The 18,161-nt window shown below is 42.1% G+C and overlaps 1 protein-coding gene across 1 annotated transcript in view; it reads right to left on the bottom strand.

Annotated features, from left to right (window-relative positions):
* The window catches only part of CREB5 (cAMP responsive element binding protein 5), a 235,001-nt gene that overhangs the window by 139,632 nt on the left and 77,208 nt on the right, over positions 1 to 18,161 (bottom strand). The gene's annotated exons all lie outside the window — the stretch shown is intronic.

The raw sequence follows: 18,161 nt of genomic DNA, 5'->3' as shown, positions 1-18,161 counted from the left end.
ATCCTCCCCCCCTTTGAAAAAAATGCATATCTTTGTTTCCCTATTTTGTTAAAGAGACAGGGTTCAACGGTATAATTTCAAAGGCAAGTAGGAACAGAAAGACAGAACTGTCAGGATGCCAAAGTTTAACAGAAAGGTTTGTATTGGCCTAATGAATAAAAAATAATTTTTTTCACCCTATAGTAGCACAAATTCGAAGTGAAAAAAATTGGATAGAGGGAAATATCCTGAAGCTCTGCTTAGGAACTTCAGTAATCCCAAGAGAAAAAGAGTACTAGCATAGCAAATAAAATCACAAAATTTGACTCATGCTGTAGGTGAATAGAATATAAAAGATTAAACAGACTGTACAACGTGGTATGTTTCTGAGTTTTAGATTTAAAAAAAAGACTTTTTTACTAACAAAGGTGACTTTTATTCCCCCTGCTCTCTCAACTGTATCTCTGTTAACCAGCTGAACAGTCCTGTTTATTACCACATATCTGAGAGCATCATGTTTCAATGTAAGTGGAAATGTCAGTCAGTGTGTGGCATTGTGGATCAAAGCCCTAGCTCGGTACATGCACCTTCTCATCTCTTCTCATCGGGGCTTCCAATTTGAGGTGGAACAGAAGGAACACAAGTCAGCTTCAAACAGATGTTGTAAAATGTCTGGAGGGAACAAGCTCCCCCCAGGAGCAGTCAGATTGTGTGGAAGAGCATCTGTTAACTTTCAGTTGAAAGTCTCCACACTAGAGAATCAGAATACAGCGAAGAAAGATCATAATAACAGTAGTGGAAGAGATGGAGAAAAGGAAGACAAGGATTGTGGTCTTCCAGTATCTGAAGGGGGCTACAAGAAAGCTGGGGAGGGACTTTTTAGGATGTCAGGCAATGGTAGGACTAGGGGGGATGGAACAAAACTAGAAGTAGCTAGATTCAGACTGGATATCAGGAAGAGGTTCTTCCCCATGAGGGTGGTGAGACACTGGAACAGGTTGCCCAGGGAGGTGGTAGAAGCCTCATCCCTGGAGGTTTTTGCAGCCAGGCTGGATGTGGCTGTGAGCAACCTGATGTAGAGTGAGGTGTCCCTGCCCATGGCAGGGGGTTGGAACTGGCTGATCCTTGAGGTCCCTTCCAACCCTGACAACTCTATGAATCTATGATTGTGGATTTTATGGTATGTAGCTGTTTTATTGAACTTCCTATTTTTCCTAGTTTTGTAATGCTCAACATTACAAAAACTTATTTAAAATCAATGATGTTATTCAAGTTGAAAAAGGATGGGTGGGTTATAGCAAGTAAAATATGCTCAAGCAGTAGTCATAAGGGTCCTATGTGTGTGCCCAATTTAGAGGACTTTAATCTTTCATTACTTACGTAAAAACCCAAATATGTCTTCTATTTTCCTTTACCAAACAAGGTTAAAATCCTATTTAAGTAAAAAGTAAGCCAATGCCACAAAGTATCACAGTATCACAGTACATTAGAGGTTGGAAGGGACCTCCAGAGATCATCAGGTCCAACCCCCCTGCCAAAAGCAGGATCACTTAGAGTAGTCTGCACAGGAATGCATCCAGCTGGGTTTTGAATGTGTCCAGAGAAGGAGACTCCACAACCCCGCTGGGCAGCCTGTTCCAGGGCTCCGTCACCCTCACTGTAAAGAAGTTTCTTTTCATGTTGAGGTGAAATCTTCTACGTTCCAGCTTGTACCTGTTGTTTCTTGGCTTATTATTGCACACCACCAGAAAGAGCCTGGCCCCCTCCACTTGACACCCAGCCCTCAGATATTTACAGACACTGATCAGATCCTCTCTCAGTCTTCTCTTCTCCAGACTAAACAGCCCCAGGGCTCTCAGTCTCTCTTCATAGGGGAGATGCTCAAGTGTCCTAATCCTCCTCGTGGCTCTCCATTGGACTCTCTCCAGCAGGTCCCTGTCTCTCTTGAACTAGGGAGCCCAAAACTTCACACAGTGTTCCAGGTAAGCATATGTGTTAAAGAAATAGATTGTTGTAGTGTGCCAGCAGTTGAGCCTATTTGTTATAGGGTTTTTTTCACAGGCATATTTGCCAGCAGGTATTTAGATGTGGATTACATCCCCTAGATTCACACACAAAGGAACAATCTGATTCTAGATCAAAGACCCATGAGCATTGCTGCCCACATGGGAGTGATTCCTTACTCCTCTTAACCCTCATATCACTACACAACTCATTTCTATCCCATGTTTCCACCTTCCTCTTTGAGAAGCTTATTTTTTTTCTGTCACTCATTGTTTTGGCTGCTAATATTTGTCCAGCTTTGAAGAGGTGATTCTAACTCCAAAATGAGCTTATAGGGGAGCACTTTAGGATGCTGGAATCAAGAGCCATCACATGTTAGCTAAGGAAATATCTGTATGTTTTCTTTGCTACCAGACTCTCTCTGCTCACATCAATACCATTACTAATCAGTCCAGGGGATACATGGGCATTTGACTTTTTTGGTCACAGAACATTGCTACGATCTGTACATAGAGAAACGTAGATCTATGCATCTCAGCCAACAAAAGAAATGGAGTAATTGACATTTTAATGACAGAATTAGAAAGAAATCCTCCAGCCAAGAGGAGAGACAGCCTACCCATTTCAGAGAAAAAACCTAAGCTATAAAATATAACTCATTAAATTCCTTTCCCTCTTGGCAATTATACTTTCAATATAAAAAATAACTAAGAGGCCTGAGAAACTCAGTTCTAAACATTACTGATTTTGGGGGTACATAATCTTTGTGTAAACCAAACCCAAACTTATTTCCACCTGTGAAAGACCTTATGTGGTTTTCCTTTTAATTTTAAAGGGCATTGTGGTGGGTTGATCCTGACTGGATGCCAGGTGCCCACCATAAGCTGCTGTATCACTGCCTTCCTCAGCTGAATAGGGGAGAGAAAATGGATCAAAAGGCTCATGGGTTGAGATAAGGAGAGATCGCTTGCCAATTACCATCATAGGCAGAACAGACTCAACCTGGGGAAAAAAATTAATTTAATTTATTACCAGTCATATCAGAGCATAAAAATCAAATCTTAAAACACCTTTTTCCCACACCTCCCTTCTTCCTCGGATCACCTTCATTTTCAATTTTCTCTACCTCCTCACCAGTGTCATCACAGGAGGTTGTGGTCAGTTCATCACACATTGTTTCTGCCACTCCTTTCATCTCAGGGGCAGGACTCCTCACACTTTTCCCCTGCTCCAGTGTGAGGTCCTTCCCACAGGAGACACTCCACAAACTTCTCTAATGTGAGTCTTTCCTAAAGACAACTGTTACTCATGAACTATTCCAGCACACATCCACTCCAAGCAGTGCAGTCCTCCAGGAACAGGCTGCTGCAGTGTGGCTCTCCCACAGGGTGACAAGTCCTGCCAGCAAACCTGCTCCGTATGAGCTTTTCCATGGCTCAGACCACAGCTCCTACCAGGAGACTGCTCCAGAACAGGTTTCCCATGGGGTCACAGCCTTCTTCCAGCATCCACCTGCTTCCACATGAGGTCCTTCATGGGCTGCAGGTGGGTATCAGCTCTGGCACCCAGAGCACCTCCTTCCCCTCCTTCTTCACTGACCTTCGTGTTCGCCGAGTTGTCCCCCTCACATATTCTTACTCCTTTCTCTGGCTGCAACTGATGTTGCACAGCAGTTTTTTACCCCTTAAATATGTTATCACAGAGGTGCTACCACCATCACTGAAGGGTTCAGGTCCATCTTGGAGCCAGCTGGCATTTGTTCCAATGGATAAAAGGGAGGCTTCTAGCAGCTTCTTGCAGAAGCCACCCCTGTAGCTTCCCTGCTACCAAGGTCTTGCCATGCAAACCCAATACAGCCATTCATTTCAAATAATGTACCTTCCCAATAACTAATGGTCTTTGCTGACCAGAACACGTGAATAAGGACACATGATCACAGTGTTGTATTTCAGTTTGGCCTAGGATACTCTTTTTTGTTAAGGCAATTTGTGATAAACTAAAAGTCATGATCAGCTTAGGTTAGGCTGATACTAAACCCTAAAGGCATTCAAAAGACAGAATTATACTGGGGGGGCTCCACAAACACAGCTGTAGCACCTCCTCCTTTCAGTCAAGAATTCAATGCAGTACCAGCCAGACTGCTCAGCTGCAGACATCAGTGTCCTGTCATTAGTCAACTTCAGGAAATATTCAGCATTTGTTACCCAATCTGCAAGAACAGGAAGTAGAGGAAATGGAAACGCGGAGGGAGGGAGAAGGTTCTGCACTTTAGTAGGTGATGGAAAACAGTGAGAACATTACTGCTCTGTTTGTTCAATCTAGTCATCTAGGGACTTCTAGAAGAACAAAGACTTTTATCTCCTTTTTGTGGGAATAAATATTGCAGAGACAGAATTTGAAGGCAAATTTTGACCCAAGGACAACATAAAGGAACTCCAGAGCCAGGAAATGTAAGCTGTGCTGCTGTCTTCTTCCAAATGTTCAATGCTTTAGACCTGGCTACACTTACAGGGAGGGGTACAGATCTAAAGCCTATTGAACTAAGTGGAAAGAGTCCCATTCACTTCCACAGGCTTTAGATCACTGTCAGAGTAACAAGATTCAACCACTACCACCACCTCAAAAGCCATCCCTGGTTTGAAGATGTTAAAGGACTTTTTTTCCTAAGCAAGTCCCAAACTTGATTAGTGATATTCTAGAAATACACCACAAACAGAAAAGGATCACAAATATTATCAAATGGTTGACTGAAAAATGCCACATGCTTGAAGCACTAGTGCCCAGGTGGTAACTGAATTTTGACCACTAAAAAACACAACAGTCTAGGAAAGAACAAAAAGTTCTTTAGAAGAATTCACAAGCTTCCTACCATTCCCACTCCCCCATTCCCATCCCTAACTGTTTACCACCCAAAATACAGGCAACCTTGCAAATACATTAACTTGTTTCAAACTTCAAAGAGCTTTCCCTTGAACAGTTATTTTTCACATTTTAGTGGATCTCATTTCCATTCCCCTTATTTAAATATACTACAGTTGTTGGCTTATAGCTCTGACCTCCTTGAACTTGATTGTCCTTGTAACTCAAAAATAAGCATAGTATATGACAGATGACCTTGCTGAAGTGTGGGCAGGAAGGAAGGTGGTCACACCACTCTGTAGTGGCAACTATTGCATCAAAGAAGCTTTAGTCATCTGAAGGGGAAGATGAATTGCTTGTTGAGGGGTCTCAGGTCTCATTTCTAATTGTGTCGACGAAAGGAGGTTGTTCTGGTAGGCCTGATGGTGTATGTGAGAGGCAATGATGATCAAACAGGAGCCCTGGATGTCATTGCCCATGCAAAATATATTTGAATTTTCAGTAATTCCAGAAGGCCTGATCTGCAGTGGCATCTGCAGTGGCACTGCAGTGTGGAATTTCAACACAACTCAATGAAAACTGCAGGTATTCACCTCCTTTGGAAGTCAAGTCCATAATATACATTTGGGATCCCTATGTATCATTACCCACACTTTTAAAAGTGAAGCATCAGAAACTGCTAAAGAGATAAACAGCTCCTCTCTGGCTCTCCTGTCATTTCAAATTCAGCTTGGATCAGTAACAGCTGGACAGCAGATAGCCTCTTTAAATGATTTCTCACATAGGCATTAATTAGATTCTCTTGTGGGGATACACAAAGAGACTAAAAGCCTGGAGAGATCATTATCTCTTACAATTAGCTGAAAAGAGCATAGGGAGTAAGCTACAGGGATAGCCTAAGGTCAATCCTAACTCAGTCAAAATTCCTCCTGAGTTATCTGTGGTGCACATGTTGCATGATGCCCAAGTTCCTTACTGACTTCTTGTCAGCATGTGGCAGCCCCCAGCATGGTCCTCAGTCCAAACATTCAGGTACTTCATTTGAGGACAAGTAAAAGGGAATAGAATCATAGAATCAATCAGGTTGGAAGAAACTTCCAAGATCATCCAGTCCAACCTATCACCCAGCCCTATCCAATCAACTAGGCCATGGCACCAAGTGCCTCATCCAGGCTTCTCTTGAACATCTCCAGGGATGGCGACTCCACCACCTCCCTGGGCAGCACATTCCAATGGGCAATCTCTCTCTCTGTGAAGAACTTCCTCCTAATATCCAGCCTATACCTCCCCTGGCACGGCTTAAGACTGCGTCCCCTCGTTCTGCTGCTGGTTGCCTGCGAGAAGAGACCAACCCCCACCTGGCTACAACCTCCCTTCAGGTAGTTGTAGACAGCAATGAGGTCTCCTCTGAGCCTCCTCTTCTCCAGGCTGAACAACCCCAGCTCCCTCAGCCTCTCCTCAAAGGGTTTGTAGTTCCTACGAGAGCCAGAGTGCCTGCAAAAGGCTGGTAGAGAAGAATGCAAATCCATACAGAGGGAGGGGACAGGCTCTGCTCAGTTGCACCCTGTGATGGGACAAGGGGCAGTAGATACAAACTCCAGCACAGGAGGTTCCACCTCACCATGAGGAGGAACTTCTTCACTGGGAGGGTCACAGAGCACTGGAACAGGCTCCCCAGAGAGGTTGTGGAGTCTCCTTCTCTGGAGACTTTCAAGACCCATCTGGATGCATTCCTGTGCAACCTGGTCCTGCTCTGGCAGGGGGTTGGACTTGATGATGTCTGGAGGTCCCTTCCAACCCCTAACATCCTGTGATCCTGTGAACATTCAGGGGAGTGTGCCAGGTAGTAGTGATGATACATCAATACAAAGTCTCTGTCCATCTGAAAACCAAGAAATGTCAGGTAATGTACCACAAGACATTAATTAACAACTTCTGTCAGGTAGGACTGAGTAAGCAGAGAGTGCACTATGGTGCTCCCAAGCCATCCAGTTTTGAGTGGAAAAAAAAACAAAACCAAAGAAAACCGTCTTCAAAACTGCAAAATTCTGAGTGACAAGTCTATGAAAATGTGAGATTTGATTCAAATTTTCCCCCAACACCTATCTCCCCTCTTAGAAAAAGAAAATTCAGAGAGTAGAGAAGAGCAAAGCCTTCCACATCCAAAGAAATTACCTTTTATCTAGGAAAAAAAAGCAGCAAACTAAACTCACATACCTCACAGCACATGGGATTGTCTACATTTGACAATTTTATTCCTTAAGCTGACCACAGAAAGTTTGCAGAAGGGTGCAACAGACATTCAAAAAGCACGAAACAACTATCAGAGGGTCTTTATACTAGGGGTCAAGTTGAAAGGATATTCCTTCCAGCAGCATATTTTACTTTGGAGCCATCTCTTGATCAGAAACAAATGCTCCCCACAGAATCTGTTTCATTGAGATTCTAAAAATAAATTGATCTATAAGTGACTGTACTGTAACACAGTGAGTCAGATCAAGGAGTAAGAGCCATTTTTAGGCTATGAAGTAAACCTTATCCCAAACTAAAGGCTATCTGTAGACAAAAGAGACAAGTTTTCTCAGTATCTTAATTTGGGGACATGGAGGAGAAGGAGGAAGGACAGGGAAATATTGAAGTAATGGGGGAAAAAAACCCAGCACCCTTGAATAAAGTCTTGCTCTTCTGTGATGAAAATGCAGCAAGAGTAGAAAAATATAAAAATAATGATAAACAAGAGTAACTACTAAATCAAAAGTTCTGCACATGTATTTAGAGACAAAGACACAGCAATAAAGAGAAGTGGTACTGTGGCAGGAGTTGCAACGCAACAAGCATAGAGGTGAGGCAGCATATGGTGGGGCAATCTCTCCAACATTGACACCAGCCCACAGCTCCTCATCACCTTTTGTTTACTGGCAGTTAGACTGTGAAAAATTTCCCTCTCCTGTCTTAAAAAAAACTCTGTTTAAAATGGGCAGTAATGTGTATAATCAGAATTTCATGTACATTTCAAGTTAGCAGAAGCTGAATAACCTAATTCATGCTTGGGGAACCTGGTTCATACCTTTTTAGACCTTTCTTGCAGCAATCATTCCTGGTATAAGGAGCAGAAATCAGGCTTTTACCACCTACACAGGCAATACCAATAGTAAGAGGTGACGCTTGAGAAGTCATTTCTCTTATCAAGGCACATCTTGTTTCCACAGCAAATCATATGTTTGTTTATCATGATATGGTATTTATGTTACTGCTAACAGAGACACCACAGTACACCTGATAATTACCAGAAAAGAGTGATTACTGCATGTGACTACACTGTGACCCTTGATTAAAAGGTGCTAGATCTTTCAGGTTCAGAATCACGCAGAACCATGCATACTTTGAAAATCTAAACCACCCTATTAACTTTGCAAAGGCATTTTTCAGATCACATCACATGAACATCTGCAGTTTGTTCACAGGGGACTGTGGACTGTAGTTAATATGTTATTATCTTAAAAATAAGATAACAATGTGTTCACTTACAACAAAAAAAACCCCATAATTTCTCAATAAATAAGTATTGGGAACTTCACACAACATAGCCTGCTGTACATATATATAACCTGTAGGTTCAAATCCAGAGTGTTTTTCAAAGGCTATAAACTGGAATATTATTGTCTGGTAGTTAAAGAGATATATACAAGCATTAGGAAAAACACAAGAGGCGACCAAAAGAGAGAGAGAAAGCAAAAGCTACCTTAAAACACCAACTTGGTGCAAGGTCAGATACTTCTGTTTCAAGCGCAGTTCTCATTCAGACAGTGATTTTACCAAATGTTGAGTATTTATAACCCAAAAGAAGGTTGCCAGAAGAATCACCTCTGTCAGAGAGGCCAACAGGATTTTGGCTTAATGTAGTTTGAATGCTGCCAAGATTTTGCAGGATAATTCAGCATCTTTATATACTGATGTAAGCATAAATGAAGCATAAATTTCAGTGTAATTATATAACAGGAAGCATTCAATGCTTCATTTTGAATTAAAGCAACAGGTGCCTACCAAATTTATACTAACAATTATTAAAACTTCTAACTTCTACAGAAAACAACCTGAAAACTGTAGCAACCTGAAAAATGTAACAAAAATTTCTTCTCAGGACAACAACAAAAAGTTGTTGTAGGCCAGGTTTTCATATACATACCTTTTATTAAGCCAAAATAGTGTCAATGGTACAGAAATATAACAGAAATTTCATCCCATAGCTGAATTCTGAAATTCTGTAGAGAAGCCATCAATCACAATTAAATGCTACATTTCTTTGAAAAGAAGTTTCGTGAACAATACTTTTATTATATCAGGTGCAGAATGCCCTTCCTTGGTACATTTCTTGATGCATACTCTTTTTATTACAGACTTATTTTTGCAAGAGAATTTTTAATTTAACTTTTGAAGTATGATGTTTAAAAGAAAATCTTTTTGTTGTTACAGCTGTGATGTTTGCCAGCCATCCAGAATGCAGTTCACAGGCTCACAGGATGTTAGGAATTGGAAGGGACCTCCAGACATCATCAAGTCCAACCCCCTGCCAGAGCAGGACCACAGAATCTAGCACAGGTCACACAGGAATGCATCCAGATGGGTACTGAAAGTCTCCAGAGAAGGAGACTCCACAACCTCTCTGGGCAGCCTGTTCCAGTGCTCTGTGACCCTCACAGTGAAGAAGTTCCTCCTCATGTTGAGGTGGAACCTCCTGTGCTGGAGTTTCTATCCATTGTCCCTTGTCCTATCACAGGGTGCAACTGAGCAGAGCCTGTCCCCTCCCTTCTTGAACCCCAGCCCTCAGATATTTAGAAACATTGATTAAATCCCCTCTCAGTCTTCTCTTCTCCAGACTAAAAAGCCCCAGGGCTCTCAGCCTCTCCTCATAGGGCAGTGCTCCAGTCCCTCCATTATTCCTCATAGCTCTCTGTTGGACTCTCTCAAGTAGATCCCTGTCCCTCTTACCATTAGTTCACTGGCACAGTAGAGAATGATTAAAAAAACCAAAAAAACCCCACCAGCTTTCTTGATCTAACTTGTTGAAAGCAGATATGAGATATGTCTCTGATAGTTGGCATTAAGATTTTGTTAATATCTGATACTCAATAGAGGACAGGTAAGTCCAGCAGTTTGGCTGATTTCCTTGTATGACACCAAAGCAGAAAAGGGTTTAGATACCAATTTATTGGCTTGACGCACAGGAACAACGTGTCCACCTAGAATTCTCTCCTCATCCTCAAGTTAAAGCATGTGTGAAGTTGTAATGCTTCTTTTATTTATAAAAAGGCTCTCTGAGCACTGGGTAGTGCAAATAAAAGAACACTAGAACAGTTTCTCAGCACCTCTGATCTGCAGATGACATGGATATAGGCATGTTCTGACAACAACAAACAAGGATCTCTTTGAGATCAAGTGGGTTTTGAAAGTTGTAAGTCACTCTAACAGAGACATCCAACAGCTCAAAGTGAAGCTCCTCCATGCAAAGGCTGGGCTCCCTCAGCTCCCACATTCAACAGATTCCCATTTCCTAAGAAACTTCCCACATGTTTCTGTCACCTAACTGCTAACCCAGAGCCTGCAACTCCCTGAGACTCAGAGGAGTTCAGAGAGGCACCACTCTGGTGCATGTAAGATAACTGGGTCAGACCTGCCATGGTGACAGAAGAGGATGACACCTCCAACAAGGAACTATCAGCAGTATCAACACATGTAAGGACAGTACACCACATAAGTGTGACAAGCTCCAGTGGACTAATGGCCACTTGCTGACTTAGCACAGCAAAACCCACAGAGCTGGTAATAGATAAGTCCCACGGAAGAGGACGTGATGTTGACAGACTTCTGAGAGTAAAATCACAATAGTCTGTGTGATTGTTTTGTATAGTTTCTATTTAAAACAGGCTGCAAGCATTCTCTCTCTGTCTTTTTTTAATACAAATGTGTTCTATTTTGCATGTTGTTTCCTGTAAGCAGCACTTTCCATTTACTTCAAAGAAATATCTCCAGCTTGCCATTAAATGATATAGCTATATATATACATAGAAAAGGGGAAAATACAAACGTCTAATTCTCAGTTTCAGATGGAACAGATTCACTGTCAATGGTACCACACAGCTCTCCCTGACTGGTTGTAGGAGTTGGAGCAACTACTAAAATGTGTGAATGTTATTCCAGCACTTAGAATCATAGAATTGTTAGGGTTGGAAGGGATCTCAAGGGTCATCTAGTTCCAAGCCCCCTGCCATGGGCAGGAACACATCACACATCAGGTTGCTCAGAGCCACATCCAGCATGGCCTTAAAAACCCCCAGGGATGAGGCTTCTACCACCTCCCTGGGGCCCCTGTTCCAGTGTCTCACCACCCTCATGGGGAAGAACTTCTTCCTAACATCCAATCTGAATCTACCCATTTCTATTTTTGTTCCATTCCCTCTGGTCCTATCATTACCTGATACCCTAAAAAGTCCCTCCCCAGCTTTCTTGTAGGCCCTCTTAAGATACTGAAAGGCCACAATAAGGAGCCTTCTCTTCTCCAGACTGAACAGCCCTAACTCCCTCAGTCTGTCCTCATAGGAGGGGTGCTCCAGCCCTCTGATCAATCTCGTGGCCTTTCTCTGGACACATTCAAACACATCCAGATCCTTAGGATGTCATAGGCCAGCTAGAATCATACCAAGTCAAGTGCTAGGTTTTATTGTCCAGTACATTAAAAGCCATGATCTCCCACAAACAATTCCATAGTTTGGCACAGAAACTGAATTAACAACAGAGACAGCTATCTTCTGTCATCCAGTGTCCATTTACCTTAAAAATACATCCTGTGCATCTCTGTACAACAAGGTGGGTGGCAGAAAATAGGGTGATCAAGGGTTTTCTCATGTTTACATGCATGGGATGGCTGATTTTATACATCTCTTTCAATTGTTTCTTCTCTCTTCCAAATCCTTGGAAACACATCTCCATGCTATGGCCAGATGCTTCACGCATTCACATCCATGTGAATCCTTTGTGGAATGTCTGTCTGATTTTTCAGAGAGATACTTTGATGGATATGGAGAATATAGATACAGAGACACAACTGGAAAGATATTACAAGGCAGACCATAACCCAAGATTTGGATGTAGCATTCACTGCTCCCACATCCTCTCCTCTTCACACAGGCACCCCCAGGAAAACCTGCACAACTTCAAATGAAAAGTTCATAGTTTGGCTTGACCTCCATGATCCTGAATGCTCTTGATCTTGAGCTCAGTTAGAAGCCAGTTGTGGGTCAACATAAAATTACTACCCACCCAAGGAGGAATGTTACTGCACAGGCTGTCCATCAAACAATAAAATTAAAAACCAATCTGCTCAAAATCTTCATCTTCCTAATATGCCTGCCCAGCTGTCACACAACAAAACTTTCTAAAAGATTAGTTTTTCTGAGACTGCCTGCATTATCCAAGCTTTTACACAGATTTCTCTTTCACCAAATCAGATTCTAATCTTCTGTGTAGGTATCTCTTGCCTGTTAAGAGTTACATGCATTTCTTCCAACCCATACAGGAAGATTAGCAGCAAAAAAAAAAAAGTTAACACTTTATATACACCATGATGAAAGCCTGTATTCCTCCTAGGGCAAAAATACAAAGTTCAAACCCAGGTTATACTGTTTACCCTTTAATAATCCGGTGAGGGAAGGCAGTGGTGGTAAAAGAAAGCAGCAACTCCACCTAAAATTGACTAGCAGAAGAAAATGGTACTAAAGCTGGACCAGATAGCCCCAGACAAGTCAAGAGTGTTACAAAAGGGTGCAAGGTCAGGACAGAGTCTTTTAATCTCCTCAGCCACATCTGAAAAGTCTTTGCTAAGGAAAGTACATCGGAAGTAGCATCATCACCACCACAACAGATCACTGGCACCTGGCAGTGCTGGCGTCTTGCAGAGGCTTCCCAGGCTTAAATAGAATTAAAAACCTTTTAAATGTCCATCCTGAACTGCACTACAGAGTCTTTAGGTGTCATCTGTCTGGATTTGGCAAAACCAATCCTGCTTGCACTCTGTAATTTTGTGAAATAAGGGTTACAGCTCAGCATGGGCAACAAGTAGAACGCCATGGAGGATGAAATTCTGAAGAGAGAAATAATCAGTTAAGACTAAATACTTCTCAAAAGCTCTGCACAGAAGCTGAGCATGCAGAGAGCTTTATGACTACAGCGTGTCTTTTGCTCAGTACTCACAAATATGAGGAAGTAATCATTATTTATAAAAATCCCATAAAAGGTATCCTTTATTTTTTTACTCTAGAAATGAGTAATGGCTCAATCATTTAGCACCCGTGAGTCATAAGTTGTCTTTTGTAAATAGGATAAGATCAAATCCCATGGCAACATGTTCGGTCACATTTAAGTCTTAATTGTATATTTTTCCATTTCTTCCTCTGCCTTCCACTTCTGGAGCACTCTGCCCTATACTATTCTCCAGTTTACAAGAACTCAGTCTCATCTGCAATACAGCAAAACAGAGACCCACACCAAAACTCTTTTACTGGAGTCTACTCATGCAAAACACTCACTGTCCTGCTGAATTATTATGCAATAACGTTCCCTATTGTCACAGATAATGGGAACACTGGCATGTCAAATCCTTTTGGTGGGATGTTTTTGTTGTTGTTGCTGTTGTTTCCCACACAACCCCTGGCCAAGGCAGAAAGAGAATTGCCTGTAGGCTTTAATCATGATGTAGCACACACAGGCTACAAGTGTGATACTCTGTGTCTGGAAGGTAATAAAAGAAAAAAGGGAGAGAAAATATTTTGGATTTCAGTGCTCCCTTGCTATATCTATGCTTCGGGGAAGAACAAGCAACAGCTATATTTTTCAATGCCATTTGAGCAGGGTTGAACACACAAATCCCATTATTGTTAATGGGATTTGTGCACATAATTCTGAATTCTTTGAACACTCTCTCGTGAAGTTTCTCCCAACCCTCAAGAAGCAGGAACAATTCTACGTTATTTAAACATAATCCCACTGACAGGTAATTTTGTGACACAAAATTTATTGCTGGCTAGTCCTTTGAGGGCATGTTTCACTATTAATGTTTCCTTTTAAAAACTCCAGCATACATTAAATGCTCATACCAAGCTTCCTGGTGTTTTCCTTGGAAAATCTTGCTTTCTGTGGTATTTTTCATTATCCACATCCCTCTTTACTTCCCTCTCCTCCTCTTTGAATACTCAGGACACCTTTGAAAATGAAATATTTGATCTCCAAAGACCCTACTGGTCAAATATTCTTTTAAATAAACCCTTTACAGTATTCACCTATTACCTCAGACATTCATGTGGTATAAATTTTAAATAAATGTCTACCAGCTTGCCATTGATCAAGTGAGCTAGAGGCCATGAATTTAACATGTCTGTTTCTGCAGGCTGCCTCTTGCAACCTACCATTTGCCACTAGACTTGAATGTGGTCATTAACAAAGCAGGCCACGGGCTCACAGTCCTACAGGCTAAAAGGCTATCTCAGATATCAAGATACTCTGCTTTGGCTTTCAGCCCCTCTGTAACACAAGTGGCTTTAGCTCATCTGCATTTATGTCAGTGAGTCACTTGGAGATCTCAGACATACCTTTGAGATGGTGAATTGCTGAAACAGGTCGTGCTATCAATTAACATGAAAAACAAAGTAATTTCCTACATGCAAACAGATGATGGGACTGGAAGGAGGAAATTAAAAATGCCATTATGTCACATGGCCCAGCAAGGCTAGAGCACAACTATTGCACAGATCACAGTCATAACACATTAGAAAGGCACAAGCTAGGACTTGATCACTGAGGTTGAGCATACATCATCATTACCTTAGAGGGAAGGCTCTCAAGTTCTAATAAGAAAAGTATCTGATGAGATGAAAAGTTAAGAATAGGACCTACGTAGCCAACTTAAAATACTTGGGGTGTTCTCATGGCCACAGTGCTGGGAAGGGTTTCAACGACCAAGGCTTGTGCTGTCACTCTGCCAGAGATGCCCAGCGTTATTTCTGAGGTGAAATAACTCAAATTAGTAAATGGTGCCAGCATGATACTGTATGTACAGTCTAAGTCACCTCCTTCTGTTGTTCCCAAGGCTCTACACCACTGCAGTTCCTAATGAGAGGTTTGCTTAATTGCTATCAGCACTTTCCCTTTTAAAAATACATATTTTACTAAAAGGATTATTATTAACAGCAACCAAAAAGTGCCCCAGGGCACAAGCTATTCATTGGTTCAGCAGTGTGTAACCAACTGACTGAGGGAAGTGTACAGTGGCACAGGGAACAAGAGACTGACCTGCAGAGAGGACAGCTCAACAATCAATACAGAAAAATGGGATTTCTCCTAGATCTTTGCTCAGGAAAGAGCAGAAAATAATACTCCTTTCAGTAGAGCACAGTCAGAAGAAAATAGTCCCATTTTCTAGAATACAAGCAAGACCCTCATCATTTTGACCATTTCATTTCCTTATGGACAGACACTCTTAAAATGCAAATCTGGCAGCTGACCTGAAAATCCTGCCTGTGTAGTTCTCCTAGCTCTCACCCTCACCAGTGTGCATGGCTTTTCTGGAAGACTTAGAGAAAAAATCCCATTTAATCCTACCTTGATGTGTCTGCTCCTGTTGCCTGTAGACCAAAGGAGAGTAGAGGATATAGTCCTCAGGTTATAAAGTATGATACAGGCTGAAAAGATAGCAACTAATGTAGAAGACTTACAGGTTTGCTGTTGGGACTCACGTTGCTACTTATGGCTTGAGGAACAGCTGTAGCTTCTAACTTTGAGAAATGCTGCTACAGGAATTGTTAGACAAATCTCATTCCTGGCATCAGAGCTAGATCACAGAATCACAGAAGCATTCCGGTTGGAAAAGACCCTCAGGATCACCAAGTCCAACCCAGAACCCTACTCTACAAGGTTCATCCCTAAACCGTAACCCCAAGCACCACATCCAAACCATCTTTAAACACATCCAGGGTTGGCAACTCAACCAGATAGAGTTGGTCTAACTAGACTGATCAACTCACTTCCAGTAACAGAAACACAAAGAAAGCTAAATCCACACTTTATTAGACACAACATGGAATGAGCAAGTAAAATACAAGGAGTTTTCTCCCTTGCGAGAAAAAAAATATTTCCAGCTTCAAACACATCCCAGGAACATGCATTTATGCAGTGAATACCATCTGAGGATCTTAACTGCAGCCTGCTGGAAAACCTGCTTTCCAGAAATCATTGCCTTTCCCATTAAAAAGGCTGACTCCAGAAAATCACAGAGTATTTCCATTCTATATCATCTTGATCATCTCCGTCATCACCACAAAGCTATTAGTGCATGCATGCACACATGCAAAAGCACACCACCACACACACATGCACAGGGGAATGGAAAATACATTCCATCTTTGCTCACTTATTCCATATACAGGCTAAGTTCTAAACCACAGGGGAGCAAATGTTCTATAAAGCCCTTTTATCCTACAGCTAAATACCCTTGCTAACGAAGAGTCAGCACAGCCATCACTATCGAAAGCGCTAACTTTTAGATTAGTAGTAGCTTGAGACTCAGTCACCCATTTTTCATTTTAAGGAAACCTTTTTAAGACTGCACTCTTATTTTCAGGAGGGCTACAAATGCACTTCTCATGTTTTTATTTTATTTATTCTGCCCTGGGGATTTGGGTCCCTCTTTGCAAGCAATAAATTTTTCTTTAAATCATTTTGGTAATAATATATTTTAAAATGAATTGGACAAGAGGAGCAAAAGCACAGGTCTCCTCTCCAAGCGTTTTTGGCACAGCAACGCTGCTAGGCAGTGTTTGTAATCAACTTGTGGTCACTAAGCAGAGTGCTAACGACCTCTGAAAAAATGGAAAGCCACATGTGTCAAAACACAGCTTTCACCCCTCTGCTCTGCACCACCCCCACCTTCGACGCATGGCCACCTTCCCCTCACCATCATATAAATTAGTAAGGAGGAAGGCAAGACAGAAAGACAGAGAGACAGAAAGAGACACTACGGCAGCTTTTAAAATTGTTGTTGTAAAGGATTTATCTGAAGGTCTGAAGGGACAGCACTCAGTACTTGACAGAATGAGTTACAGTGGTTAGTGGGGGAAAGGGGAGGTGGGGGAGGAGAAGGGAGAGCAGCTTGGGAGGAGAAAACCTCCAAAGTCTCGTGTCTAAAATGCTCTTGGAAAATATCCAATTACCAGTTGAGAACAATGTTGACATTTAGCCTTTTTCTGATCAGCATTGTCCGTCACCCAGGGCAGAGATTCCTTCTGTATGACGGAGCTCTTCTACAACTGGCAGTGGCGTCCTCCAGGTCTGCCCCTCTGCCCACAGCCACCATCCACCAGCACCCAGCCTGGCACTCCTGTCCCACCCCCACGAGTTTTAACTCCCCAGAAGCAGGCTGGGGCCGATGCATTGGGTAGGGTATGGTGCAGCAGTAACAGCTGCTTGCAGGAGACTAAACCACTGCTGACAGTCCACAACTGGCCAGGGCAAGTGAAGGAAAGTCAAGTTCCATTTAAAGAAACTCAGTAGAAGCCATAAAATGAAATATCTTATATGACAACCACAAACTTAATTAAATTCAGGTACTGGGTTTTAATCTGACTGAAGTGCTGATATGGAAACCTACAGTTTTACTTCTTTATTAGCATTTGGCTTTGAGCAGAGAAAAAAAGGAGAACAAAAAAAAATAAATGACAGAAACGCAGGAAAGAAAGTATTTAATTGTTAATAATACCTGTTCCCTCTATTTACAAATCAATTCAACACTCTTAGACCTCTGACAAGCTCAGAGTCATTCACTGAGCAAATCACAGGAGCACAGTGCAAGGCTCAGCTACATCATGATTTGTCCATCATCACAAAACAAAAAAAAAATCAGCTTGGCACAAGCTAGACCTAAGCTGCTGTCAGCTCAGAAACACTGGGACTGGAAAAGTTCAGAGAGCACTATGGAGCTGGCACTGATAGTGCAAGACAAGGTATGCTGCACAGTGACAGCCTGCCTTAGTTATCACAAGAGCAAGGACAGCCGAGAGGGAGGAAAGCACTGCCAGCACAAGGCAATGTGCTCTGCAGCAGCTGGCTGTCATCATGCATGCTTAGGTACCAGCCCCACTGCCATGTCAGAGGGAGCTGCCTTGCAACAGGAGGCAAATTTTTCTTTCTTCACCTTTACTGCAGATACCCTGCTAAGGACCATAGTTAAGCAGCTGACTGATTTATATTCAGTTCTCTAGCCACAGTGATTTCAA

Source organism: Indicator indicator, chromosome 11, assembly GCF_027791375.1.
Source record: "Indicator indicator isolate 239-I01 chromosome 11, UM_Iind_1.1, whole genome shotgun sequence".
Classification (NCBI taxonomy): Eukaryota; Metazoa; Chordata; class Aves; order Piciformes; family Indicatoridae; genus Indicator; species Indicator indicator.
The sequence above is the reverse complement of the archived record's forward strand: the minus strand, read 5'-3'. Positions and strand labels throughout refer to the sequence as shown.